Here is a 27,690-nt window from a genome sequence, read left to right on the forward strand (position 1 = left end):
CCACAAGTGCGCTCAGCAAGTAACGTGCGATGGTGTTCGCCCGGTCGGCGAAGAGTGTGGTCCCCAGCAGGAACATGATGAATCCGCGAGCATACTGCTCCACCTCCTCCCGAGTTGTGGACGCCTGAATCCTGAAGTGGTCCTCAAACCAAGAGTACCTCACAAATCCCTCACGGGAGAGAGGAGGCTGAGCGCCAAGCAAGAAAATCTGTGTGGCGTCCCACTCATCCATATTGGTGTCAAAAGGGATCGGATCACCCCCTACTCGGATGTCTATGAGCATGGAGAAGTCAAAGGGAGTCATCGTCATCTCCCCGGTAGCAGAAAGGTAGAAGGAGTCGGTGGTGTCCCACCACCTCTCCACCAGTGTGCCTAGAAGAGGCCTACTCGCAGTGAGGCGCGAGAGTCCGCTGCAGAAAATGCCAAAGCTGGCATGATCAACGATGTCACGGACTGCATCGGGTAGCTCCGTATACCAACCGTGGGCGATGATGTTCCCATATCCCCGGAAGGCATGGGAATCTCCCTATTTTCAAAACAAACAATTGCGAAGCAATGCTAGAAATACAGTGTTGAAAAGCATTCAGAATTGATGAGAATGCAGTGTGTGTGCATGTGTTCAAGATTATACAGATATCAAGTTGGATGTGCTCACAGATGAACTACAGCGTATGATGTATCAGTGTGTTTAGGTTATTCAGTTGAAAATGTAGTGTGTGTGCATGTGTTCAAGATTACACAGATAGTGGGTGCGGGTGTGCTCGCGGTGAACTACACATGTGATGTATCAGTGTATCTGAGTTAAGCAGTTAAAGAACAGGATTGACTATTGCAGTTATTGCTCTACATTGCAGAAAATGAGACAGAGGGCAAGAGTGTACCTTAGAAGCACCATAGGGCAGATGTGACTCTGGCTCGCATAGCAAAAGCTCCAGTGGCGCGCCCTGCGCATAGCTCCAGAAGTGGCGGATGCCGTCGGGAGGCAACACGTTTACTACTGGCCTGTAGGTCGCCAAGTCGAATGGTCGGACATGGAGTGGCAAGAGCTCAACCCCAGGGTCCACGCCATCTCTGGGAAGTCCCACCCCGTGGAATGTCGTCTGCCATCTCAAGAAAAGTGCAAAAATGGCCGAAAGTGTGAAAAGTGGGTGAGAATGCGAAAACTCAACCTAAAAGTCAACCTCGAGGGGTGAAAAATGGTAGAAAAGGTCAGAGTGTGGAAAAGGCATGAAGACCGAGGTATAACTCGGGGGAAACAAACCCCAAGTGGTGGAAACCAAGAAAGGGACACCGAAAACAAATTTTGATCAGTTCAAAGTGTGTGAAACGGGAAGGGTTTCACAAATCGAACGATGGAGAAGGCTCGAAAACAAGAGAAAAACACGGATTGAAGTAAAGAAAATCACCTAGAGAGTAAGAGGGAGGATTTTTTAGCTTGGAGAAGTGAGGATATAAGGTTTGGAACCTTATATTTAAAGACCCATGGCTAAAAGGACAAAATTGCCCCGAAACTGCCATTTTTGGCCGATCGGCCAAATTGTTAGTCGATCGGCTAAATGTTTGGCCGGTGAGATCATTTTGTGGCCAATGGGTGGCCGATGGACTCCCCTTGTGGTCAATGCACCTCCCACACCCTTGTTTGGGTCAGTTATGATGTTTGGGACCGTTATCTCTCAAGACAGTGCAAAGAAAGTAGACTTTTGAAGCTCAACCGGCCTTCGTGTTGACCTCGAATCATGCCTTTTGAGTGTGGCACTTGATATGTACGAGGTGTATCCTTTTTCATATCCTTTTGTCTCTTGCAAGATTCGAAAATTACTTTAAATACATTGCATTACAACGTCTTGTCATGTTTATAATGAGCGCGCATTGGTTATACGTCATACCACCTCTTGCATTGTTATGAACGTACTATATGCGTTGTAGCACATACCATCCTTACATTATTATGCACGTACTATATGCGTTGTAGCGCACACCTCTTGCATTGTTATGCACATACTATATGCGTTGTAGCGCATACCATCCTTGCATTGTTATGCATGTACTATATGCATTGTAGCGTACACCTCTTGCATTGTTATGCACGTACTATATGCGTTGTTGCGCATACCATCCTTACAATGTTATGCACGTACTATATGCGTTGTAGCGCACACCATGCTTGCATTGTTATGCACATCTCTTATGCGTTGTCGCACACGCCATGCTTGCATTGTCATGCACATCCCTTAGGTCGCATTGTCTTGCTCCCCTCCATCCACGTTGTTTCGCATATCTCATTTGCATCATCATACATCTTATTATGTTACATGCATTATCATGCATTTCAGTACATGCATTGTCATGCACATCACATTTGCATTATTATGCATTTCCCCATTTGCATTGTCATGCACATCTCATTTGCATTGTCATGCATTTCCTCATTTGCATTGTTATGCATTTCCTCATCTGCATTGTCATGCACATCTCATTTGGATTATCCTGCATTTCCTCATTTGCATTGGCATACACGTCATTTGCATTGTCATGCATTCCTAACACGCATAGTCTCGCACGTCACGAGCATTGTCATGCACGTTTCATTTGCATTGTCATGCATTTCCTCATCTGCATTGTCATGCATGCCATTTGCATTGTCATGCATTCTTAGCTTGCATATCTCATCTGCATTGTCATGCACATCTCATTTGCATTGTCATGCATTTCCTCATCTGCATTGTCATGCACGTTTCATTTGCATTGTCATGCATTTTCTCACCTTGCATTTTCTTACACAATTCATTTGTATTGTCATGCATTTTCTTACCTTGCGTTGTCTTGCACGTTTCATTTTCATTATCATGCATTTCCATACTTGCATTGTCATGCACGTGTCATTTGCATTGTCAAGCATTTTCCTACCTTGCATTGTCTTGCACATTTCATTTGCATTGTCATGCAGTCTCTCACCTTGCATTGTCTTGCACGTTTCATTTGTATTGTCATGCATTTTCCTACCTTGCATTGTTTTGCATCCTCTATAACTGGCATTGTCTTGCTAGTTATGTGCATCGTTTTGCACCCCCTATAACTGGCATTGTCTTGCTAGTTATGTGCATCGTTTTGCACCCCCTATAACTGGCATTGTCTTGCTCGTTATGTGCATTGTTTTGCACTCCCTATAACTTGCATTGTCTTGCACTCCCACTAACTCGTGCATTGTTTTGCAACCCTACTAACTTGTGCATTGTCTTGCATCCTCTACTAACTTGTGCATTGTTTTGCAAACCTACTAATTTGCATTGTTTTGTAAACTCACTAACTTGCATTGTTTTGCAACCTATCTCTTGCATTGTTTTGCAAACTTATCTAACCTGCATTGTTTTGCAAACTCAATAACTTGCATTGTTTTGCAACCTATCTAACTTGCATTGTTTTGCAATCTATCTAACTTGCATTGTCTTGCAAACCCACCTAACTTGCGTTGTTTCGCACTTCTCTTACTTACATTGTTGTGTACATCTTTAACTTGCGTTGTCTCGCAAGTTACTTGCATTGTTATGCACACTTCACTCGCGTTGTCACGCACTTCTCACTTGCATTGCTATGCATGTTTCTAACGATATTGTACCTGTTAAGTTTCTTTGCTTGTTGTATGCTTGTCTAAGTCTTCGGCCTTGTCAAAAATGGGTCGTCTCTGGGCTTTGACATTCACTTCCGTCATCTTATGAATTTCGAGTTCTGTCAAAGAGGGGCAACTGTGGACACCACATTTTTGACCGTCCTCAAGACTTGGACGTCATCGTTTGAACACTCGATGATCATCCATGTTTGTGTTCGTTTTGAGTTCCCGGAGGTCTCAGTCGCGCACTTTGCCTCAAGATCTCTCAACTTGTCTGTTTTGTGTTTGGTTGTGGACCAAGGACTTGTGTTTTTGCTTCTTAGGGAAGAGGGCGGCTGGTTGGCCATCCCCTCAACCCCTCGGCCAAGGCATGAAGCCATCGGCCTTGTTTTCTTGCAATCGGCCAAAATTGTTGGCCGATCGGCACTCTTTTTGGTCGGCCGGCCCTTATGTTGGTTGATCGGCCATGTTTTCTGGCTGAACCTTGTTCATCTGCTTTATGCAGATATTTTATGCTAGCTGTCATAGCTGGCATCCACAATTCACCCCCCTCCATACACGTGTATGGAGGGGTTTGCCCCTTTGCTTAGCTTCCTCAAGAAGCTTTGCTTTTGGTTCTCTATAAGAGAGAACTATCTCCTTCCTCCTCAAGGGTTCAGAAAATTGAAGATTGAGTGATACATCCACTTTTGTATTTATATTCCTTTGTTTGATCTTGTTTTGTACTCAAAAGTGTAGTATTGTCTTACTATTGTACACAAACACACACTAGAACACCATCCTCTTGGAGCTGAGGTCCCTTGAGGTTGATTTCAGAGTTCTTGGGTTGGTTTGGGCTTCAAAAACCTGCTGGAGCTTTGTTCTTCAAAGTGTTCTTCAAGGGTGAGCATTCTTGCTTTTAATATCCCATTCTTGCTTAAGCTTTTAGACCTTCTTGCTTATTGTTTTAAGCTTAACTCCTAACTAATAAAAGTTCTGATTTTACAAGCTTTAGACCTTTGTTTAAGGTCTCTTTTTGGTTTGGGATTGTTTACCACCTCTTACGCCTTGTTTCTTGTTCCTTCTTTTTAAGCCTTGGGATCACCTTGTTTTGGGCTTCCCACCACTGAAATCCAGAGGGATTTCAGTGGTGGGGATGGTGTTTTAAGGTCCCAAAAAGGAGAGGGTCTTCCCCTCTCCTTGTGTTTTCAATATTTGCCTTAATATGCCTCATGTGTGAGCATGTTTGTTAAGTTCATGTTGGCCATATTTTAGCATGTATTTGTGGCTATTTTGCTGAGGCTCACCACTATTTTTGCTTGTCTTGGTCATTCCATACACGGTTTATACACTTGTAGTGTAAATCACACACACTAGCTTTGTATGCTTCATGAAGTAGCATGTGATTCTAGCCTATGTTGTGTCCATTTCAGCATGTTCTTGGGCTTGTTTTACCATGTCATACCTCTGTTAGGGTTTGGTTTAATAGCTCCTTGCATTCTCCATGAACTTGTAGTGCATTTCCATGAAATAGCCTAATGTGTCTCATGCTTTAACATATCATTTTAGCATGCTTTTGGCTTAGCTCTGAGAAGACTTTCTTCATGTTTTACCATGTTTAAGGTCTGATTTGTGTTGTTTTGGTCATATATGCCATGCTTTGTATAGCCATAAGGCATTCTAGCTTGTTCGCCGTAAGTGTCCAAGTCACTAGCATGCTTTACTTGGACCATTTCAATGATTTGGCATCATTTGTTATATTATTTCAGTCCATATAGTATGCTCATATACTTGCACTTATCACTCCTTTAATGCTTTAAAGAGTTGATGTTTTATGCCTCATGAATGGGTCATTATGTGTGCCATCATGTTTAGGTCTTTGGGATGCCATCTAAGTGGGTTTTTGGTCTTGTTTTACCTTGCCATAACTCTGTTTTTCATTGCTTAAGTCATGCCATGTTTGGTTTTGATAGGTGTAGTGTAACACCTATTTTGTAGCCTTGCATGCCTCATGCTTTCGGCCCTTTGTTCTAGCTTATTTTGGCTTTGATCCTTGCATGTTTTAGGCTCATTTTGGCATGATCTAGGACTGCTTTGGATTATAATTGCCATTTGCTTCATGTTTACCATGGCCATGGTTTAAGTCCCTTGGCTAGTTCCAAGCTTTAAGCCTTTTGGCATGACTTTGCTTGCTTTTTTTGGTTGGTTTGGCACCCTTCCTAACATGATTTCAGAGCTTACAATGTATGTCACATGTCCATTTTTTTCCCCTTTTAAGTGTTCTTGAATGTTTCTCTCCTATGCTTAGGTGATAGGGCAATTGGCATGCTTGTTTGTATGTACCTTTGTCTTCATTTCCATAGCATTTTGGCCACTGATTTGGGCATGTTTGAGAGTAGCCCATTTTGGTTTAAGTCTATCTTACCATGTTGTTGCATATTTGTTTCATTTCGCATGTTGTTGCATGCTATTCATGATTGCATATTTAGGTTGTATGCCTATTGCATATTGTATGCTTGCATGCTCATGTTGCATTAGATTTGTATTATGCTTGATTTGTTTACATGCTTGCTTGCATGCTTAGGTTGCATTGCATTATGTGTGCATTCCCTTGCCTCTTGATCAAGCATGATAGAGGTTGGGGTCTCTTATGTGTTTTGTGCATTTCATTTGATATTGAATTGTAAACTTGGCTTCTTTGGCCATCATGCATTGGAATACATGATTGATGGCCTGAGGGTCGAGAACTACGCATCTTTGAGTCTTAAACATGATAAGGGGTGTAGTTGTGCAGACATCGTCTTTTAAACGATTGCCACGCTCTGTTTGTCCTCTACTGCAACAACATGAGCTTTTCACAAGAAGAGATGGTCGATCGACCATATTAAGTGCCGATCGGCAACAAGCACTTGGCCGATAGCCTCATGTTTGGTCGATGACCATTTTCCCACGGTCGATGGCCCTATCTTTCGGTCGATGACATCTCAGAATGCCCACAAGATGGTTCAGAAGTGTCACAGAAGTTGGCACAATTTTCAGAGGTACAGAGCAGTGCAAACAGAGGCAACATGAAGCATGGCAACGGATTTCCGAGCGAAGCCGACCGAGCATGCATTCATCCCTCTTCCCGAGGGTGTTTTACCGTTTTAATGGCTTAATTAATTTCTTTAATTAGTTAAGAGTTATGTAATAATTAATTGGCTCGTTAGTTAGTTAATTAGATGATTTGTATTATTCTTTCGGTCCCTCCGTCGGAAGGGCCAACTGTTGTAATAAGCGTGCGTGTGTGTGATGCATGTCTTCCAACCCCCATTTCTTTCTCCCTTTTACTTAACCGCTTACCATGGTTAGTTTTAGGGCATATTTCATTTAGCATCCATATGCTATGCATGTTTGCATCATTCATCTGTATTGCATGCACCGGACTCGGCGCATCATACTAACTGCATTGTATTTTAATTCCTGCTTGAATACATGTATCGATTTGTCGCATCTCATATGCCGTTTTAGATTAGCCAAGCCTATTCTAGTTGCGCTTTGCATGCGATACGTTAGCCATTTTAACATGAACTAGGATCATGCATGATTTCTAACTAGTTTCTTGTTTTGGCTCGGAGTACACTATTAGTGTTCATCCTTTAGCATCTCGCATGTGTGTGAGTGTTAACATGACAGCATGCTTGCCATGAGGCTAACTGCTTATGTGATGTAACTGCCTAAATGTCTGTGGGTGAAGGTTGGATTACTTGAATTGGAATAATTCATCAAATCCGCATTTTAGCATACTTGCGAGTAGCAAACTTCCAATCATTTTTCAAACAAATGGATATGCAATCCTTGGTTCCAAATTAGGTGATCTAGTCTATACTTGTGTGTTGTGCGCATCACATAGTAAATTCTAGCGAAATAACTGGAATAAGAATGCATGTGTTTTTCAAAAGCAAGATATCATGCTTATTACAGGCCGATCTTTGATCGGGCGAGCGGCGGTGCTCATAGATGACCTTCCCCAATCGCACCCAAGTTCCCGAGCCGAGGCAACTTTGGTGATGACGGACAAATGGCCTCAGGCATGAGTACGGGTTTCCTAAATTCTCCCAAAATAAATATTTAGGTAGCGACTCTGTATCTGGCAAAGCAATCCATGTTTGACACTTCTTTACAAAAATCAGTTTTCCAAAAAGATTTGTCGGATTTGGACTCTTTGGTGATTTATCAATCTCACATCGCACATTGTGAGATCAGATTAAGAACCGTGACATTTGAGTCCGAACTGTAGCATGAAGCCCAAGGGTGCGTCTACAGTGTAGAAGAAGAAGAATCAAAGCACCTAATGAAGGCCATCCATAGGGAGAGTGCGGAGCACACATGAATGGAGTACTGTTAGCCCGAAAGATTCTCAGGCAAGGTTACTACTGGTCCACTATGGGGGAGGATTGTATTGGGTTTTTTCGGTGATGCCACAAATGCCAAATCCATGCTAATCGCATGAATATGCCGCTGTCAAAACTGTGCAACATGACTTCGCCGTGGCCTTTCTCAGTCTTGGGAGTCGACATCATCGGCTCAGTCACACCGAAAGGGTCGAATGGGCATGAATACATTATGGTGGCAATTGATTACTTCACCAAATGGTTGGAAGCTCAGTCCTACGTAGTGTTGAAAGCAGTGCATGTGGCTAAGTTCATCAGAAACAACATCATTTGCCGATATGGAGTCCCAAACGAGATCATTTTAGATAATGTTTCCCACTTCAGGAAAGAAGTGATAGCCTTGTTGGAGAAATACAATGTGGCTTTTCACAAGTCATCTATGTATAGGCCGCAATTCAATGGAGCCGTTGAGGCCGCCAACAAGAACATCAAGTATATTTTGCAGAAGATGGTTAAGACCTACATGGACTGGCCAGATAAATTGCCATTTGCACTTTGGGGTTATAAAACCTCAATCCGGATGTCTACAGGGGAAACTCCTTATTCTCTTGTCTATGAGATGGAAGCTGTTCTGCCAATCGAAATAGAAGTCCCGTCGCTGCGAGTTATGGCTGAGTGTCAAATAGAAGAGGTGGATTGGCAGCAGAGCAGGTTTGAAGAACTGATGTTGTTTGATGAGAGAAGGCTGAAAGCATTGTACCATGTTTCGGGTTATCAACGAAAGATTGCCAGGGATTTTCACAAGAAGGTTAAGTCTCGGAAACTCAAAGAAGGGGATTTTGTGCGGAAAGACAACTGAGCTCCCATCCATGACCCTAGGGGCAAGTTTAGACCTAATTGGGCTGGTCCTTACATCATCAAAACTATCTGGTCGGGTGGAGTTGTTATTCTCATGGGCCTGGATGGTCTAGAATTTTCCCAACCGATCAACATGGACAAGTTGAAGAAATACTATCCCTGAGAGGCTCGCTAGGCCGAAAACCATAAAGGGCGAGCTAGGCAAAAGTTAGAACGCAAAAGGAGAGAGTTAGTACTCCAGTGAATCTGAACCGAACTATGTAAGGCTTGATTCCAATGTTTGAGATACGTAGGCGACTTCATCCTGAAGTTCGTCTGTAAACACCTCCAAATCAACTGTCCAGTCCATGTGCTTGATCAGGTCATCCTTGTTTGTGTTTTACCTGAGGATTCGGTTGCAATCTTCACTCATAGCTAGTAACAGTGTAGAGCGGTCGTGGTCAAACAAGGAGCAATTTATGACCTTTTGATTCGGGGTTGTACATCTCGAGGATTGATTCCGTTCGTGTCAAGTGGTGATCCTTTTCGAAAATGATTTTGAAAAGTTTTAATAAAAGTTGATTTTTACTCAAATTTTACCTTTTACAACTTAGACTATTTTTGGACCAAAAGGAAAATTTTCAGTGCTCACAACTTTAATTTCATTGAATTCAATACAAAGTTCTTTAACTCTCGATACAAATCAAAGCTGCTTTATTACATTCAAAAACTTGAAAAGAAAAGATTAAAGCAATAAACTAGGGGCATAGATGAGTCAAGTGCTCATGCGTCACCTGCTCATGCTTGTAGAAGCTTCTGAAGCCAAAGTGGGCCCAGTTTGTGCCTCATCCTCGAGCTAAGCCAAACACTCGCCAGAAAGTGCGTAACTGAAACTAGGCGTAGGGACCACAAGCTTTCTCGTCCTCCATACAGTGAGGTACCTAGCCAAATGTGAACCTTGGATGGTGAATGAAACTAGGTGCTCTACCCCCTCCTTTGGACAGATCTGATAATGCCCAAACTGACGTTTGAACTTGAACGGGAAGCAGAACACACAGTGTGTGAGGTTAATCAGCTGAATGCCACGCTACCGAGCCATGTTACAGCTCATCTCGGTCAAATTAAGCCAGGGGCATCGCCAGGATATATCAGCAGCAGACCTATTGCACATCCATTGGCACCACCATCCCTCACTTGGAAAATCCACTAGTTGGTGGCGGAAGAAATACCCACGAGCTGAGTATTCAGGGCAAGAGTCCACAACCTTCAGCTTATCCATAAGCCACACCTGAAAAGGAATGAAAGAAAAGAGAGATGTATGTTGAGAGAAAAGTGAGAAAAGGGTTTTGAGAGAAAGTAGGGCATGAGTGCCGAGCGATGTGAGAAGCACATATGAGAAAGGGTGGGAAACATTACCTGTAGAAGTAGTGGACTCTCCGCGAATTTGGTAGTTTCCCGTCGATGAAAAGCGTCTAAGCCCATCAATGTCTCGGCCAGCACCATGCCAATGCAACTCTTGCCTTCTTTCAAACCTTGGGCCACTTCGATCAATCGGATGCTGGACCCGCCATAACTTGGTGCAAAAAGGAAATGGGCCAGCATACATAAGCAAAGGGCATGTTGCTGAAAGCCTCGCTAGAGAAGGTCGCCACGATCACCAACGTCAGAAAATCGGTGAATTAGGGCAGGAATATCCAGCTCTTCGTTGTGAACCAAAGATCAAAATTCATGTAGACTGAGTCCCCACATCTGTCCCAAAGCTTGGATGTGGCCGAAATGGGGCTGAGGTATGATTTCCTCATCACGCCGGGATTCCATTAATGCCTGAAATTCTTCAATTTTCGGGCACATTTCTTGTGCCCCGAAGCGAAAAACATGTGTAATCGGATCGCAGCATCAGACCGCGGCATGGAGGAATGGAAAATAAAGTGGAGTCTGACTCAACAGAAAAAGTGCATTTATGCCGAAACCCCCGAAATTCACCTTTTCCAAGCCATCCAAAGTCGCAATCCAGTCAGCGAGGTTTTGGCCAAGAAATGGCTTTATTTGTGGCAAAAAAAGTTGCTAGAATGAGTTCTGGAGAAGAAATGACGAAGGTGAAGCTTTTGTAGAAGATAAGGCAGTGAGTAGAAGCCAGCTGTCAACAATCTGGAGGTTCTGCACATTGGTGGTTGGCAAGCCACTGCTGATGGTCAACGAGCCACTTTTATGGCCGGCAGGCCACTGTTGATGGTCGGCAAAGTTCATCCATGCCGACAACCTTCCCTTTTGGCCTACTATCCACCTGTGTGCTGGAAAGTGTGGGTAGCTTGTGTTTTGTCTCATTTTTTTTGTGTTATGGGTGGTCTTGTTTGAGTGTTTTATCCTTTTGTTTTAGTTTTTGTTTGTATTTGTATTTGAATTGTTGTTATTTTGTGTATCGAGTCGTGGTTATTTTGTTTATTGAGATGTTGTTTTTTTTTTTTTAAATTGAGTTGTTTTTTTGCATTGTTTATTAAGTAGTATTTTGTTTTAGTGGTTGGTCGGCTCATTGCCCGAGTACGAATGTTATTTTCAATCAAGTTCCCAATTTTGCAAAGCCAATTCCATGTCCATTTCATGCAAGTGTGGTGCTCATGATGCAGAAATAACAACACAGTTCAAAAACTTGCGAATTTTCATTCCGATCATGCGGTTTTGTTTTTTAAAAGAGGAGTACATGTTTCAAAAGAAAAAAAAAAAGAAAGTAAAACTAGGCTGAAGCTACATGTGTTGAACTGTACAAACAAAAAAAACTAATCAAAAGTACAAGTAAATCAGCTCCAGTCATCTCAGACTCGAGAGGCCCTGTTTGTCCTCTTCCTGGGTGGGGACTCAGCGTTGTCTCCATCAGCACCACTGTCTGAATCAGATGCTGAGCCGGAACAGGAATCATCGTCGCTCTCTACCTCAGAGCTCGACTTAGCATCACCTCCACTCTCAGATCTCGAGCCACCATCATCTCCACTCTCGGTGGACTCAGACTGCGGACTCACTTCGTCCCCGGAGTCACTGGTCTCAGCATCGTTGTCACTTAACACTGGCTCTGAGGGGCTCCTCTAGCCTCGACCACGATGCTCCTCTCGACTACGTACTGGGGCCTGTCTCTCATTTTCGTCTATTGCTAGAGGAGGCGGTGATGGTGCAGGTGCAGTCACCGCCGCTGGTGCTCTCGGTGCGGCTAGAACCTGAAAAGATGTAGTAGTGGCATATCAGATACAATGCACGGTTGCAGATACAGTATGATGAAAGTGGTGGAATGCAATGAGCCAAATACAGTACAAGTACAGTATAGTGTGTTAGTGCAGCATATCAGTGTGATGTGACAAGGGGCAAAATGCATACCGTGATATGAGTATCAGTGCTTCAGTGAGAATGATGTGCACAATAGTATGGAAAATGCTGAAATGCGGGCAGAAAACAGGGGAGAATATCTGGATGTTGTGGAGACTAGGTAGTGCCTCCCTCCTCAGTATCATGCCCTCGAACAAAGCTAGGAGCTGGAGCAGTCCCTCAGTGTACTCCAGCGGTGCCTGTAAATGCATTGGGAATGATTAGTATCCAAAAGAAACAAATATTAGAAAGAAAATGGAAAGTTGGAGAAAATGTGGTACATACTGGAGGCGCATCGTGAGCTCTGACGTATCTATGCCCGGCCTCTGCTGGCTTGATCAGAATCTGGTAGGCCGTCCCAATTAGCCTCCAGCATGTCAGTATGGTCGGGATCTCTGGCCAATCGGTAGCCTGTCCAACGGGAGGAGCCCCTCCAATCCTAGCCCTCGTCACTCGAGTCCTACTTGCCATGGGGGCACCTGCTGTCCTGCCTACACGAGCACCCGTCAATGGAGGCATGAGATGTGTCTGAATGAATGTCAAGTAGTCTCTCTTCCCACGAAAGTAATCAGTGTACAAGCCCATAGTGAACTGGATGACCTCTTGGAAAGAGAGGCACTCTGTAGCCCTCATAGATGCTGGGGGCGGCATGGAAACTACCAGCTCAAGAAAACCATAGTCTGGTGCATAAACCGCTCGCCCAGGTACTAGACTCGGGAAACTGGGCCCTCCAGCAGAAGCCAAAAATGAGAAGCCCCCTAGACTGCGGCGTACTGGTCCCGAACTCTAGCCGGCATCGTCGCCCAAGGCTACCAGGTGATTTGCAAATAGGGAATGTACAGATTGTTAGCCTTCGTCAGTTATTGGTAAAGGAAAAAAAACTGAGTTTTGGGTTTCCTCTTCCGTAGTCACTGTGTCAAAGTGCTGCCGGAAGAATGAGAAGGTCTCCCAGGTCCTACACAGGCATCTGTCGTCATACCGAAGAGTGTGGCACAATGGGGCGAGTCTCTTCCGTCGGCTTCGGAGCAAGGGTCAAGAAATACGTATATACCCAGAACTGCAAGGAAAAGGCAATAGTGAGTATACAGTGTATAGATATAGAGAATGCAGAAAGCACAATGTGTAGTACAGTGTATAGAAAGTACAAATACAGAGAATGTAGAATGTAGAATAAAGAAATACAATGTACAGAAAGCATAGACATAGAGATTGCAGAATGTGTGATGCAAAAAGCACAGTGTATAGATATAAAGAATGAAGTATCCAGTGTATAGAAATTGCAAAGTAGAAAGTACAGAAATAGAAGATAGAAAATGTAAAGCAAAAATGTAAAGCGCACCTCCTAGGCTCGCCAATAGCCTTCAGCCATGTCTCCTCTCTTGCAGGATGTTGAGCTCATGTAGCTGTATAGTGTGGTGAGGCCAGCTCCTCCCCAGTCATAGAACCGGACCTGGGGTAGGGCCATCACGGCGCTCAGTAGATATAATCATACGATGTTCCACCTGTTTGCAAACAAGGTGGTTCCGAGGAGGAACATCAAAAAGCCCAAGGCATAATGCTTAGTCTCCTCTAGGGTTTGTGGTCTCTCTTGCAGAAGTGCTTAGTGAACCAGCTATATCGGACCGTGGCTGGTCTGAAGAGAGGTGGACGTGCTCCCATCAAGTGTAGCCAGGCGGCCTTCCACTCACCCATATCCATATCATAAGGGATCGAATCACCCCTTACTCCTACGCCCGTGAGCATGGAGAAGTCATAGGGAGTCATCTTCATCTCTCCAACAATGGAGAAGTGGAAGGAGTTGGTGGTATCCCACCACCGTTGCACCAGTGCCCTAAGAAGTGTTCGGCTCGCGATGTTGCGGGATAGCCCAGTGCAGAACAGGCAGAAGCCTGCTTCATCGATGATGTCGCGTATGCTGGCATGGAGCGAGAGTCCTCCTGTGATAGAACAGTGATAGATAGTGATATGAGAACAGACAGATGAAAAAGTGCAAGAGTCGAATTAAGGTAAGAAATGCAACAAGAAGTGAGAAATGCAGTGTAAGCATATAGTTGAAGCAAGGAATACAGTGAAAGCAAGAAATGTAATGTCAAGTGAAGAAAGCATGAGAGTGCTGTGTGTACCTCGGTGACGCCGTGGGACAAATGGGAGTCTGGCGCCCCCAACAAGAGGTCCTCCGGCGCGTGTCGTGCGAACTCACTGAAATGCCTAATGCCCCTGAGTAGCGGCAGTACATGTGTCCGGTGATGGTATCTCTCTGGATCAAAGGGTTGTACCCTCAACAGTAATGGCTCTGGCTCTACTTTTAGCTTGAACTCTGCCTCGATGTCAACCTCAACGCCTCCAGTTGCCTCACCAGCCTCGGTAGCAACTGGTTCATCTGCCTCGGGAATTGGTGGCAATACACGTGGAATCTCGGGAGGGGCCCCGTCATGTGGAATACCATTCGGCATCTAAAAATGGGTGAAAAGTGGAGAAAATGGGGAAAAAAAGGGAAATTTGAGAAAGTCAACCCTAGGAGTGAGAAAATGGGAGGAAAAGTCAAAGCCTGGGAAAAAGCACAAAACCCGAGAGTAACTCGAGGGGAACAAGCCTCAAGTCATGAAACTCCAAGAAAAAGCACCAAAATCAAATTTCAATAGATTCAAAACGGACAAAACAAAGAAGGTTTAGTGAATCAACTTCGCGTGGGGCGTTGAAAAATGTGGAAAAAGTGTGGATCTAGAAAGAAGGGGTGTCTAGAGAGAGAGTGAGCAATTTCGGATGTGGGGTAATGAGGAAATGAAGTGTCAAGCCTTGTACTTAAAGACCCATGGGTGAAAAGACCAAGTTGCCCGAAACTGCCACGGGTGGCCGGCAAGGTCCATTGGTGGCCAGCAATGCTATGCAGTGGTCGGTATCCTCTATCTGTGGCCGACCAATGGTCGGTGGCCTCCCGTTTTGTGTCTATGATTTCCGAGAGGTGAGGGAAAGTTCACTACTGGGTCCAGATTGTCTCTACAGAAGCTTACAACTATGTTTTCGGCACGCGATGTTCATCACTTGTCAACATGAACGAGGTGTATCATTTTTTAAACATATTGCACTTTCTTCGAGAGGTAAATTGGAAGATGCCATTGAATGTTGCTTTTATTTGTCTTGCCTTCGTTCTCTCTTTTCATATAGAGTATGCCTTTCACACATACGTATCCTGTATGCGCGTCTTGCATCAATTATGATTCATGCATAGAATATGCATCTCGTTTCACGCATAGAACATGCCTTCAATTAACATTGTATCTTGGTTGATTATGTCACAAAGAACAAGAATTTTCACTGTATCATACTTGTTAAGTTCTTTACTTTCTTCCTTTGTCAACGCAGACAAACGATATTGTATGTACAGTTCATTTCCTTTGTGCATCTATCATATGCATTTCCTTTGTGCATCGATCGCACTCATTTCCATTGTGCATCTATCGCACTCATTCACTTTGTGCATCTATCGTACACCTCTGTGTTCATCTTAGAACGCGTGAAACGCGGCCCTGGGTGGGTTTTATCTCGGGACGTGCGAAGCACGCGCCCGATCGGTTATTTTTCAAGATACGTGATGCGCGGCGCTGGGCGGGTTTCATCTTGGGATGTGTGAAGCACACGCTAGAGCGGTTGTTTCTCGGGAAGCGTGAAACATGGCCCTAGGCAGGTTTTATCTCAGGACATGCAAAGCACGTGCCCGAGCGGTTGTTTCTCAAGACATGTGACGTGTGGCCCTGGACAGGTTTCATCTCGGGATGTGCGAAGCACACACCTGAGCGGTTGTTTCTCAAGACGCATGAAATGTGGCCCTAGGCGGGTTTCATCTCGGGGCGTGCGAAGCACATGCCCGAGCTGTTGTTTCTCAAGACGCGTGGCACGCAGCCCTGGGCGGGTTTCAACTCGAGATGTGTGAAGCATGAGCCTGAGCGATTTTATTGTTTCTCGGGACGCATGAAGTGTGACCCCGAGTAAGTTTCCTCTTGTTTCTCGGGACGTGTGAAATGCGCCCCCAAGTGGGTTCGCTTGTATCTCGAGACGTGTAAAACACAACCCCAAGTGGTGATCTCAGTTTCTCAAGGTGTATGAAATGCGACCCTGGGCAGTGTTTTCTTTCCTCGTTGCTTGTTTTGGACATGGTTAGAGTGTGATTTTATTCTTTTTGCATGAAATCTATGTTGGTTTTAAGCTTGAAGCGCCCATTCATATGTTGTCATCTTGCTTATCACATCTTGTTATTGCTTATTTCATCATTGCGCATGATCATAAGTTTCAAAATAGCCGGCTTCGCGAGGTGTGTGAGTCTAGTTTTCAAAGTCATTGTGCATATCATTTTGCATTTTGCCCCAGAACTACGCTGGTTTGATTCTTGTAAAGGCATACGTAGGCAGCCCGCAGGCACAACCATTTCTTTCTGTCTTGATTGTTTGTCCAAGTCTTACGGGCTTGTCAAATTGGGTCATCTTTGGGCTTTGACATTTACTCACGTCATTTCATGACTCCGAGTTCTGTCAAAGAGAGGCAACCGTAGACACCCTATTTTTAACGGCCCTTACGACTTGGACGTCATCGCTTATACACTCGATGATTATGACTGCATGTGCTCATTTTAGTGCCCGAAGTCCTCGGCAAAATGCCCTGTCTTTGAGCTTTTACACCCTATCCATTCTATGCCTCGTTTTGGACCAAAACCCTAGTGCTTCAAACCTCATGACCCTGGGACCAACAGGCCTCCTCTAGTGGGCTTTCGGCCACCTTTTGTGGGCTTCCAGCCACCTTTGTGCCTTGCCGGCCAATTGTGTGGCCTGCTGGCCACCAGTGTCTTTTTTTAGATATTTTGTTAACAGGTGCACCAGTTATTGGCACAATTGGCTACATCTCACTACACATGTATGGAGAGATATATCTCAGCCAAGTATATGCTTTTCTATATATAGGGGGTCTCCTCCCCCATTTTTTAGGGTTAGAATTTTTTGAGCAAAAATTTTACATCTCTCTCTCTCTCTTTCTCTCTCTCTCTCTCTCTCTCTCTCTCTCTTGCAAGTTTGTGCATAGTAGCTTAGATACACCACACTTTTGCCAATACCTCCTTAACCAAATTGATTCATCTTTGAGATGAGATTTCTTGAGGCCTTCTTGGAACTCTAGAAAGTGGTTTTGGCTTGAATTGTTGCCTAGCGTTGGTCTTCCCTTCAAGAGGTATAACACTTACCCTTTTAACTTGCTTTGCATGCTTGTTTTTCTTATCTTTTTCCACTGATTTAGGCTGTTTTTGGGCTATAAAAACTCTATTTTTATGGTTTGAAATTGGTGATTTTAGGGCATTTAAAGGTAGGGGTTGGTCCATCATTCTTTCTTCCTTGTTTGTAAGGCCTTTCCACCTTTGTTTCCCACTTTCAAACCATCTTTTTTTGGACTTTTAAATACTGAATTTCAGAGTATTTTTAGTGGTGAAAATCATGTTTTGAAGTATAAATTTGGAGGGGTTAGCCTCCCCTCCTCGTGTTTTGTTTGCTAGCCTAGATAACTCTATGTGTTAGCATATTTTTCTAGCCTTTTGTAGCTGAATTCCAGTATGTTTTAGGCTGTATGTTAGACTGTTTTGTCTCTACTTTGGGATGTTTAAGTCATTTGAGTCTTGTTTTGCATGCTTCTAGTGTAAGTGTCCGCACAGGCTTGGTGTTTTAGGCCTTTAGACACCACTTGTTTGAGTTGATTACATGTTTTGGTGCTTTTCTCACTTAATTTCAGCAAGCATATCCTCTATAACCTCCCTCATTTTTTTTTTTAATTTGATTTGAGGGTTATGTCAACCTTAGAATTGTTAAAGCTCGGTATTGAGGTCCATTTTTAATGTTTTAATCCTCTTTTGGGGGTTCATTATCAACAGCATGACACCTCTCTTTTGCCTTAAACTACCCCTTGTTTGACACTTCCTTCTCTTTTAGAGGACTTAACTCACCAATGGACTTAATTAGTTAAAGAATGGAATGGTAGTTAAAATAAGTAACTAAAAGTTGAAACTAAAATTGTGCAAAGAAAAAATTTGATTGTGTTTCGGTGTGTTCAATCAGACGTTAATTGAACACAAGGAAAATTGGGGCATTTCATACTCAAAGTGATGAAATGTGCCAAGTTTCCTAGGTCTCCATTACCCTTGATCATGCATAATAGGGTGAAGGTTGTGGGTCTTGTTTGTTCATTTATTAACTTGTTCACCTTGGTTCTTTAGCCATCATGTAATGAAATTGCTTGATTGATGGTTTTTGAACCAAGCGTATCACTCCTTTGAGCTTGTGTTGATGATAAGGAGGGAAAAATAGTACAAATAACCTGTGAGAATACCCATTCTTTGCTCTGTTTGTTCTCTGTTGCAGTAAGAAATGGTGCATTATCAGTGGCCAGCCGGCCACTGTTTCTGACCTGTAGATTATCAGCGTTGGACAGTAACCCCTATTGGTGGCCAGCAGGCCACCAATGAAAATTGAGTAGAGTATTTGTAAAACAATGCAAAATTGGTCTGGAATAGGAAAACCAGTGCAAAGGTTGTGTAATAGAGGCTTTCAGAAGCAAGCAGTGGAAGTTCTTCAGGTGGATACCAAGCATGCATTGGACCTCCCTCATTCCCGGGACTAGTTAATTAGTTTAATTATTAATTAGTTGTGGCTAATTAAAGTGTTGTGGATGGCAGGCCACCTTTTGTGGATGGCAGACCATCATTTGTGGCTAGTAGGCCACTACTTCTAGCCTGTTGGCCACATTTGTAAAACCCAACAGTTTCCTTTTGAAACAAAATAGAGTTGGTTTTGAGGTAAAAATTAGTGCAATTGTTCTACAGTGCAACAGAGGCATCAGGCAGCAGAACAATGGCTTTTTCGGGTGGAAATCCGCGCATACATGAGCATTCATCATTTCCCGAGGCAGAGTTATTAGAGTAGTTAGCTTAATACTTCTCTCATATTGTATTCATCTTGTAATTAGTTAATTTGTAATTCATTAGTTAGTTCTAATTTGTTAAATAGTCAATTAGTGTAATTAATTAGCTAGTTAACTATTTCATTTGTTGTAATTATTAATTAGCTAGTTTAGTTAATTATTTCATTCGTTTTGTAATAGTTAGTTTATTCGTAGTAATTAGCCTAGCTAGTTAGTTTATTCGGATCCTCCTGCATGAGGGCGTAAACTTGTAATAATGTATATGTCTTCCAATCTCACTTCTTTCTCCCTTTATTTACTTGCTTATGATGGTTAGTTTAGGGCATCGTGTTTTGTTTAGCATCCCTCATGCATTGCATCCACTTGTATTGCATACATTGGGGCTTGGTTCATCATGCTAACTTGCATTGTTAGTTAATACTTCTTTGAATGCGTGCTTAGACCGCATGCTATCAAATTGATTCATATGCCATATTAGTAGCCGAGCCTAGTAATTGCATATCGCATGTGTTGCATTAGTCATACTGCATTAGTTAGGATCATGCATTTTTTCTAACTCTTTTATCTTTTTGGCTTAGAGTACAAGGTGAGCTCTTTTGTGCTTTAGCATATTCCATGAGCATGATTGTTGCCATGTCTAGCATGCTTGCCTTGAGGCTAATTGCTTAAGTGATAAACTGTTTGAATGCATGTGGATTAAGGTTAGTTGCTTGAATTGGAATAATTTGAGTAATGTTCATATGCGATCACTTTTTTGAGTGGTACATATTCGAAACTATTTTCAAAACAAACATGAATCAAGTGTTCCAATTCTTGCAAATTAGCCTACACTTGTGTGTGTGCACATCACATAATAATGCTAGCCTAAGAATCAGAACAAGAGCATATAATGTAAATAAGATTCACATCATGATTAGTAGAGGCCGATTATTTATTAGAGTAACAGGGGTGCTCAATTCATGACCTTTTCCTCTCGTACCTAAGTTCCCGAGCCGAGACAATCTTGGTGATGACAGACACATAGCCTTTGGCACAAGTCATGGGTTTCATAAATTTTCCAAAAATATTTAGGTGGCGACTCTGTATATGGCAAAGTAGTCCATTTTTGACAATTTAATTGAAAATGGATTTTCTAAAAAGATTTGCCAGATTTCAACTCTTTGGTGTTTATCTATTTCACATTGCACTTGTGAGATCAGATTCAGAACTGTGGGAGTCCAATACTATAGGGTTGATTCATCTTCCTAAAGGGGGCACGAAAAGTCGAGCTACACCATGTTTGTATCGAGGTGTCTTACTTATCAACAAGTCAAAGGCAAGCATTAGAGGCCAGCGGGTTTGTTGCAACCCTTGCCTATAGCCGAGTGGAGGTGGGAGCATGTCGCGATGGATTTTGTTGTGGGTCTTCTGAGCACTCAACGGGGTAATGATGCCATATGGGTGGTAGTTGACCGGTTAATCAAGTCAGTACACTTTGGAACAGGTTGGTAGCTTCTTGTTCAAAACTATTATTACCTAGATTTTTGCCTCTTTGCTCGAGCAATGCTTCTTGCGCTCGAGCAGTCTTTGAGAACTCTTAGTACTTTTGCAAGTCTACAAAAGTGATGGGATGGTAGCATTCTTCACTCGAGCGGTGTTTCCTATGCTAGAGCGGTGTTGGGTTGAGTGATCTTTCTTGAGCTTGAGTTGTGGTCTTCTTTCTGCATAACTTTTGGGAGTTTGTATTCTTCGCTCGAGTGGTCTCACTTCTTGTGTCTAGTCGCTCCAGCGATACTTCTTGCGCTCGAGCGGTCTGCACATATATCAGTTCGTAAAAGTCATTTTTGAGTCACTTTTCCATCTCTCTCTCTCTCTCTCTAACATTCTTAAACCCCTAAATCTTGAGCCTCTCTCTCCAGAACTCACCTTCTCCCTACAAATACACCCAGATCCGTCGATTTCTTCACCCTAATCTTTTTGACAAAAAGGTAGAGCACACCGCAAGCTTTCTTTGGATCGAAACAAAGTTGGGTTTCAGAGTTGTTGAGGTTTCTTCATTGTTTCTCTTGCCTTCTAGCTTCAAGGTAGGGATATCTCCGCACTTTCTTATGATTTTTAACTTAGTTACTTATGTTTTTAAAACAACATTGGGATTTGGGAATTTTTGGACAAATTTAGGGTTTTGGTTTGAAATCAAAAAGAGGGGTTTTCAAATAAGTTGTTGGAAATGATTGAGGAAATGTATTTATTGTGGAGTTATGATTAAAAGACGGATTTTTATCCTTGAAATTGATTTATAAAGAAAAGAGGGATTTTTCCCAAATATCTCAAATGTTGGTTTTGTATAGAAAAATGGAAATTGATGTTGGAATTGTGAAATTAGATTGATATTGATGAGGATGGTGGAGTTGGATATATATTATCAATCACCACTTGAAATTTGGAAAGTTTATCTTTATTGAAAATTATTAATCTGTTTAGAGATATCTATTTTGGGCTTGTTGGTAGAGAGTAGCTATGATTGTTGTAGAAATTGTATAAGAACTACGAGAATTGAAACTATTTTCTCTTCCATTTGCATTGAGCATTGTTTCATGTTAACACATTGAAAATGTTTATTGTTTTGAGAAAAAAAGGGGTGAATACCTTGGTAAATCTGGGTAGGGGTTGTGGTTGCGTATTATGTTGCCTGTGTATCTTTGGTGAAAGTCTAGAAACCCGCACGGTTAGTTGTCGAGCCTTCTGGTTAATAACGGTAAAAATGACAATTGGTAGTTCTTGTTTAGCCTGTTTGCAGACACGTACCTAGGGATTCTTAGTGTTGTATTCACAGTCCTATTTTCTTTCGTAAAGGAAAAGATTTCATAATTGTGATACGAACCTAGCATTGTATAATTTTGGAAAGATATATAAAATGTTTTATCACAAGCGTTGCATATGCATTTCACCTTATATCTTTGTTAAGATTCATAAATTATATTAAAGTATTTCTACTGGGTTTTGGCTCACCCTATGTGGGAAAATCACTTTCAGGTGCTGATGATATGCCTCTACCAAGAACATGACTTGGGAGGACTTAGAGCTGAAGGCTTCCTTTTGTTTATTTGTTGTATTTATGTTTTGTATAAGTCTTGGGCTTTAATTATATTGAGCTTCGACTCAGTTTTGTTGTAACCAAGTATTGTGTTGGAAAGTTGTAACCATGAGGACATTTATTATTTGTTCAACATTTATTTCATATTTTTTGTTATGGCACATGCTATAGATTCAGGATTAAGACGTATAAACGTAGAACAGCATGTGTTATCTTTTGTATAGTTAGGATCATATGAAACGGAAGGATGCTTATTGTTGAGACATGTTGTTATCTATTAATAATCTTGAATTGTTTTATTGTTAATTATTTCGGGGCGTTGCATGAAACTACTGAGAATATAGCCCTTATTTGACGAAGATTGATAACTGCTCAAAACCATCAGAAAAGCTATGATGATTGAAGATGAAGGCCGTTGTCTTTTGAAGTAGGAGACCATGTGTTTTTGAAAATTTCACCAAGGAAGGGATTGATGAGATTTGGTAAAAGTCGAAAATTATCTCCTTGATTTATTGGCCCTTTTGACAATTGAACGCATAGGAGAAGTTGCTTATCGTTGCCTTACCACCCCAACTCTCCGAGGTGTAATGTGTTCTATGTATCAATGCTTCGCAAATATAAGCCTGATCCCTCTCACGTGTTAGATTGGACATAGATTGAAGTTGATGAAGATGTATCTTATGAGGAAAGACCGATCCAAATTTTTGATACACTGGAGCAAGTGTTAAGGGGCAAGACCATTTCACTAGACAAAGTGTTGTTGCACCAACGAGGTGGAAGAAGTAACTTAAGAGCGAGAAGCCAAAGTCTGTGAGAAATATCCGAATTTATTTCTTAATATGTGATGTACCCATTTCTTTATTTCTTTTCTTATATGTGATAAATTTTATGCAAATCATATTTCTTGCTCTTTTCCTTTCTTTGTTATTAGAAATGGTTTGTTGTTCATTTGGGGATTGTTAGGAATGGATATGCAACGGCCCCAAAATACATGTCACAATTATCTTTATTTAATATGAATTAATTTGAGAATATCAGATTGAATTAGAACAATATATGTTGGGGCTACGACTTTGGAACTGAAATTGAAGACTTTAATGGGTTTAGAAACAAAAATTCAGTACATGGATATGCTAATGGAAATTTTTAGAGCCATTTGGGAAGTTTAATTAAAAATTGATTTCATCTGATTCGCTAAGTCATGTTTGGCTCTCACTACTTGATTAAGTTTAGAAATAGATATTTATGTATATATGAGATACGAGCTCATTGAATCAACAAAATGAAGAAGAAAAATCTAGAGAGAGAGAGAGAGAGACTTAGAAGAGGAGTAGAAGAACAAAGGGGAAATCAAACAAGCTTCAAAGATCAACACTCAAGGCAAGAATTTCCTTCTAATTTCTTGACATGGAGCTAAGACATACATGAACATTAAGTTGAGACAGGAGGAATTCATGTTTAATTAAGGATGTGGTGTTGTATTTTAACCTAGGAAGCATATATGAGCACACATGGTAAGAATTGAAGGAAATTGGCTCATAACTTTGCATACATGGCATCAAATCATGTAATTCATGTTCATAAACTTGTTTTCTTGCATGGCTTTTAAGATTTCCTCCATGAAAGCTTGAGTTGGAGCTTTAACTACACGTTTAGGTTTTGACATTTAATTCATGATTTTTGGTTGCTTGATTGGGACTTGACTTTTGTTTAAAAGTTATGATTTTGTTTAAATTAGATATGTTGCATTCAACATGTTTTTATAAGTTTTTGGCCTCAAAATACATGAAAATGAAGTTTTATTTTGGAAAAAATGAGATTCCATTGAAGAGTAGAATTTCAGACTAAAATTGTACCCAAACCGCTCAAGCGGCCTGGGTCACCGCACAAGCGGCCAAACCGTTTTTGGCCAAAATTGTTTTCTGAAGTTCAACCGCTTCTGCAACCAAGGCCACCGCACGTGCAGCCTAACAGGGCTGATTTTTTAATTTTGTTTTCTTTCCTTTTTCTGACTTTCGGGCCTTCATTTACATGGTTTTCACGTATCATTTAAATCCCTAAGCATCTCATAAGCATGAAAGAAATTAAAAGAAGAATAGAAGTAACTGAACGAATGAGTAGTAAATAATCGAATAGAATCAATTGAATGACTCGAATGTGCATTGAGAAATGTGCTATGAATGTTTGTGTTTGTAGGGTAAGACTCGAAGATGGATCAACCGATTTTGGAAGCCCACAGTGAGTAACATTTTTGTAAAGATATGTTGATAGGACTCATGTGAACGGATGCTATTTTGATCATGTGAACGAATGCCCTATTTGTGAATCTATTATGGCATGCACAGATTGTCCCAAGTCATGGGGGACGACATGTAAATGCGGATCCATAGCATATTGTAGACGTCCCCGAACGTCCCGGGAAAATCCCATTTTGTTCATTGGGCTCACTACAGTTCGGACTCAATGTGACGGTTCTTAATCTAATCTGGCAAAGTGCAATCCGAGATTGATAAATCACCAAAGAGTCCAAATCCAGCAAATCGTTTTGAAAAATTGATTTTTAGAAAGAAGTGCCAAACATGGACTGTTTTGCCAGATACAGAGTCGCCACCTAAATATTTTATTTTGGGGGAATTTAGGAAACCCTGACTCGTGCCTAACGCCACGTGTCCGTCATCACCAAAGTTGCCTCGGCTCGGGAACTTGGGTACGATTAGGGAAGGTCATCCAATGAGCACCCCCACTCGCCCGATCAAAGATCGGCCACTACTAAACATGATATCTTGTTTTTGGAAACATATGTGCTCTTATTCCGGTTTATTACCCTAGAATTGCTACGTGATGCGAATAACATACAAGTATAAACTCGATCATCTAAGTTGGAACAAAACATCTGATGTTTGTTTTTGAAAGCAATTTGCTACTCGCAAATAGGCAAAGATGTGGATTTTGCCACCCTCAAGTGGGCTTAGAAAACATGGCGATTTGATACTCTCAAGTGGACTTAAAACTCGCAATCGATGAATTGCTCCAATTTAAATAATCCAGCCTTCACCCATAGGCATTCAGGCAGGTATATCACATAAGCAGTTAGCCTCATGGGAAGCATGCTATCATGGCAGTCACTCACACACATGCAAGGATGCTGAAGCATAAACACTCACTGAGTACTCCAAGCCAAAACAGAAACTAGTTAGTAATCAATGCACGATCCTAGTTCATGTTAAGATGGCTAATGCAACACATGCGAAATGCAACTAAGATAGGCTCGGCTATTCTAAGATGGCGTATGAGATGCTACAGATAACATGTATTCAACTCGGAATTGAAATACAATGCAGTTAGTATGATGCGTCGAGCCCGGTGCATGCAAGATAGATGCATGAATACAAACATGCAAAGCATAAGGATGCTAGTTGAAACATGCGCTAAAACTAACCATCGTAAGCTGGTAAATAAAAGGGAGAAAGACGTGGGGTTGGAAGAAATGCATGACACACATGCACATTTATTACAAAATTCGCTCTCTCAACGGAGGGTCGGAATAAATAACACAAAACCAACTAGCTAACCTAAGCTAATCTAATTAAACTAGTTATTGCACACGAAATGAATAACAAGCTACAACTAATTATTACACAACTCTAATTAATTAACCAATTAACTAAGTAAGCAATTTAAATAAGCATGTAGACCAAATGAAATAGGCTGCCTCAGCTCTGCTTTGGATGACAAAGGATGCATGCATGCTCGAGTTGCCTCGTTCGGAAATCCTTCGCGATGCCCCAACTCGCCTTTGTTTGGAATTGATCTCAGAAACTTGCACAAAGCTCTAGAGAGATGAAACTCTACCCTGGGAATATGTGGGAAGGCTGCCGACCAGCTTATGGGCATGGGAGACCACCTACCGACCACCTTTTGTGGTGGAAACCAAAAAAAGTGGTCGGCCTGCCAGTAAATCTGGTCGGCCGACCAGTTTCCTCTACTAGTTTCTGGTTTTCTACAACAAAGGGAAAGAGAGATGCACGACAAAGTATTTGCAACACATGTGTGCACAACCACTCTCCTCATCATTGCATAAGCTCAAGGGAGTGTAGTCCTCGACCCTCTGGCCACCAATCACGCATTTTGATGCATGATGGCCGAGGAGCCGAATTGCATGACTCAATGTGAAATAAATGTACATATTAACACCTAAAGCCAACAACTCCATCATGGGTAGTCAAGAATGTCGGCGACCGGGGATCGAGGCACGTTTCGTCACTTTGAGTACAAGACATCCCTCATTTCCCGTGTTCGGGCTTACTCCTATCCTAAACACAATGCAACAAACATGGCATGCACAAATGCAACTCTAGCATGCAATCCTAATGCAATGCAACTAAGTGATGCAAACATGCAAGGGATAACATGAAAACATGCAACTAGCATACACAATGCTATAAGCTACATGGCATGCACAATGCTCATGACACTAGCATACACAATGCACATGGAACTAACATACACAATGAGATGAACAAGGCACGCACAATGCAATGCGACAACGTGGCATACTCAATGCTATGAACTACAATGGCATCCTCGATGCAAAATGGACTTAAACCAAAATGGATGGGCCTCAGCCACACTCAAATCAGTGGCCAAAGATGATGAAGACAAGGCTCCAAAACTCATGCAAACATGCCTAATGCAATGGCCCCAATCCTAAGGCATAAAACACAACTTTCCAAACGCATTGAAAAGGTTGAAATATGGAGTGTAAGGACACATGTTCCAATTCTGAAATGGCATACAAAATGACTCCAAATGATGTAAACAACTCACACAATGCATGTTGAATGGCTCAAGCACCAAAACTAGTGAAGTGTATTACACTATAGGCATGCAAGGCAATGCTCAAATGACCAAACCAACTCCAAATAGACCCTATGCAGGCCAAAATAGGGGCAAAAGTGAACTAAGATTATGGCTTGAAAGGCACAAAAAAGAAGCTCATGCAATGGCTCACAAATGGGGTATAATGATGCAACTCTCAAGCACATTGAAAGAGTGACAAACATGAGAATATGGCCAAGAAATAAGCTCTAAAATATCATTCTTCATAGTGCCAAAACATGCAAATACCTCAAGTTAGGCATGCAAGGGACCTCAAAAACTCAAAGCTAGGAAAGGCTATTACACTACAAGCATGCATGGCAAGCATCATTTGACCAAGAGGCCTCAAAACAGAGCTAAGGCAGCCTAAAATATGAACAAAATCAGTTTGGATCAAGGCCAAAACATGCTAGAATAGAAGGCCAAAACATCATGCATTTCGAGCTAGTTAACGTGATTTACACTACAAGCATATGAAGCACATGAGAGGCGACCAAACTAGCCAAAAATAGAATCATGGCATGCCAAATGATGGCCAAAAACCCACTGAAACATGACCAATACATGCAAGAATGAGATGCTACTTTGATAAGCCATGAAAGGGATTATTCTACACATGCAAGAGGCAAACACAAGGTGCC

This window comes from Camellia sinensis, chromosome 9 (genome assembly GCF_055761805.1).
Source record: "Camellia sinensis isolate YWXY chromosome 9, ASM5576180v1, whole genome shotgun sequence".
Lineage (NCBI taxonomy): Eukaryota > Viridiplantae > Streptophyta > Magnoliopsida > Ericales > Theaceae > Camellia > Camellia sinensis.